Source organism: Seriola lalandi, unplaced genomic scaffold (genome assembly GCF_002814215.2).
Source record: "Seriola lalandi dorsalis isolate HSWRI2012SDOR001 ecotype SW California unplaced genomic scaffold, Sedor1 jcf7180001959646, whole genome shotgun sequence".
Classification (NCBI taxonomy): Eukaryota; Metazoa; Chordata; class Actinopteri; order Carangiformes; family Carangidae; genus Seriola; species Seriola lalandi.
This window is the reverse complement of record NW_019430315.1, coordinates 1-2,568: the sequence shown is the minus strand read 5'-3', so window position 1 is coordinate 2,568 and position 2,568 is coordinate 1. Positions and strand designations below refer to the sequence as shown.

Sequence of the window (2,568 nt, the reverse complement as noted above, 5' to 3'; positions counted from 1 at the left end):
GAAGATGCTGAGGGTGGTGGTAAGAGAAACCAACCCCTAACTGTCTAGCCACTACCTTGACGATCAAAATTGTTTTAGATCTTTGACACTATTTTATTTTATTTTATTGTGTGTGTGTGTGTGTGTGTGTGTGTGTGTTTGTGTGTGTGTGTGTGTGTGTGTGTATCAGGCTTTTGATATTAATGTGGAAATAGTTAGAAAAACATGGTAAAACAATGAGAAGTATTGTAACATGTAAGCTTTTGTCTAGTGGTCAGCGGTTTGTTTAAAAAATAGTCGTTATTCCTGTTGTGTTTATTAACTGCTGTTTTTCCAGCCTGAAGGTGTGTTAACAAAATCTGAAAGTATTATAACACTAAACCCTGCTGAGAAAGGTGTAGGTAAGTTTTGTGTTGAAGTAGCTTCAATGAGCAAAAATATTGCAACATCTGCTTTTTTATTTGCTAATCTTCTAACTCGTCCTTTAGACGGTATCCAAGAAGAAATAATCAGAAGTGACATTTCTCGTAAACATATGGTTCCAAACACACCAGTGAGCACAACTATGTATCTGACAGGTGAGCTCAAGTGACTTATCTTCATGGACCTAAAGATGCTCATCAGTCTCATCATGTGGCTAATTATACTGAATTGCAGTTTGAAATAGCAATTTCACATGAATGATATGAGATGTTTAGCAAACTAATAGAGGAAGAAAATGCAAGTGGCAAAACTTATCATACATGTGAGGTGTAACCAGTAACCTACTGGATAAGTTTAACTGACTTTGCTGGTCAATAGCCACGCTCGTCTTACCTCTAGCATTCCTAGGCTAACCACTAGCATACCTAAGATAACTGAAAAACAGATGTGGAAACGTGGCTTGTGATTTTCACAGTAAAAGCTCTGTTGCATCTGCTCTCACTGAACACTAAGAGTGTTAGCACGATTCTCTCATTGTCACAGTTAATAAATAAAGACCATGATAGAGAAGCCTATTTCAATGGCATGTTGTGACAGAAACATGATGGTGCAGTGCCTTGGTTACAGGTTTAGGGCAGAGCAGCATTTTCTTTGATATCGGAGGATCTTTATGATAACATATATATATATAACATAGATCAGTAGCTGGCTTTAGCAAAGATATACAGTAACTTCTTGGGAGTATTAATTTTGTCCCTTACCATGCACCATAGCAGGAACACTCTTCTGCATAATTAACTGTTATTGCTGCAAACTATATTGTTCCCTCTCATTTGCAAATAACTACCTCACTGGTTATGGGGTTCTCTGTGTGTCCACACAGGAAAACGGCAGCATAGTGGGCTGGTGGAGGATGTCTGGTGGGAAATCAATGGGTAGTCTGATCTATCGGCCGCCAGGGACTGGAGAGGGCAACATGATACACATGACCATGCCTGCCATTGCTACCATGTATTTAGATAAAACCAACCAGTGGGAAACTGTGGGCGTTGAGAAACGTAATGAAGCCCTCGAACACATCAAGACTGGTAAGCTCACACACACAGATGCATTTGTTAGTACAGGTACCACAAATTTTATTAAAATGAGGAGCCCAATTAAACAGGACTCCAATGGACAAGATTCAGTAGAAACCTGAATGTCAGTCAGTAAAAAGGTTGTTTTGTTTGTGTACAGGTTACCAGAACGAGCTTGCCTACCGTAAAAAAGATGGATCTTTTTCTGTATTTCCCAATCACCCAAGTAGCACCTGGTGAGGCATGCAAACATCCATGAACCATGACTATGTGAGGATGGGTGTATTTCATATGCAAATAAACAAAACTCAACAATTGCACCCTCTCCTTTCTTAGGCTGACGGCCTATGTCGCCAAGGTGTTTGCCATGGCCAACAGTCTGGTTGCAGTGGAAAGCAGCTGTCAAGTATGTGATTCTCAATGCCCAGCAACCTGATGGCATGTTTCGAGAAATCGGGCCTATATTTCACGGAGAGATGACGGTGTGTGACCTGATTTCAATTACACCAGTTCCTTAAACCTGCTGCTAAACAAAAACAAAAAAAAGACACCTTTGCATGTGTGTGTATGTGTGTAGGGTGATGTGCGTGGCAAAGATTCAGATGCCTCCATGACAGCCTTCTGCCTCATCGCCATGCAGGAGTCACGCACACTGTGTGCTGCCACTGTTAATGTGAGTATCTCACCTGCTTACAATACAGAGGCACTTCCTTTTGCCTCTTGTTATTCCTTTGTTTTTGTGGCTTTCTACAAGTCACCTCACCCTATTTGAAACATTTAAAAGATTTGTAAAGGTTGTTGGATTTTAAATTCGATAAGTGCTTTGCTTTCGCCTCACCCATCTCTTTCATGTCATTATCTTAATTTTTCCATCCATTCTGTGTACAGGTATAATGACACGGAGCGTGATGCAGCCATGTCGGTTTTGGATATTGGCTTGCCAACTGGCTTCACTGTGAACAAAGGAGACCTGGATTTAGTAAGATTACACGCAAATTTACAAACACAGGGTCACGCAATCCTCTTTATCTTGTTTGTTCTAACCAGTAACACTGACTTTGAAACCTTCTCTCTCTCTCTCTCTCTTGTC

The 2,568-nt window shown here is 40.6% G+C and overlaps 1 pseudogene across 1 annotated transcript; it reads left to right on the top strand.

Annotated features, from left to right (window-relative positions):
- The first annotated feature begins 4 nt into the window (after window positions 1-4).
- Window positions 5-2,457, top strand: LOC111661829 (complement C3-like; annotated as a pseudogene). The gene is made up of 8 exons (XR_015437702.1): window positions 5-19; window positions 317-380; window positions 468-557; window positions 1,286-1,490; window positions 1,639-1,714; window positions 1,815-1,960; window positions 2,056-2,231; window positions 2,367-2,457. The product of XR_015437702.1 is annotated as a complement C3-like (transcript).
- The last annotated feature ends 111 nt before the right edge of the window (window positions 2,458-2,568 follow it).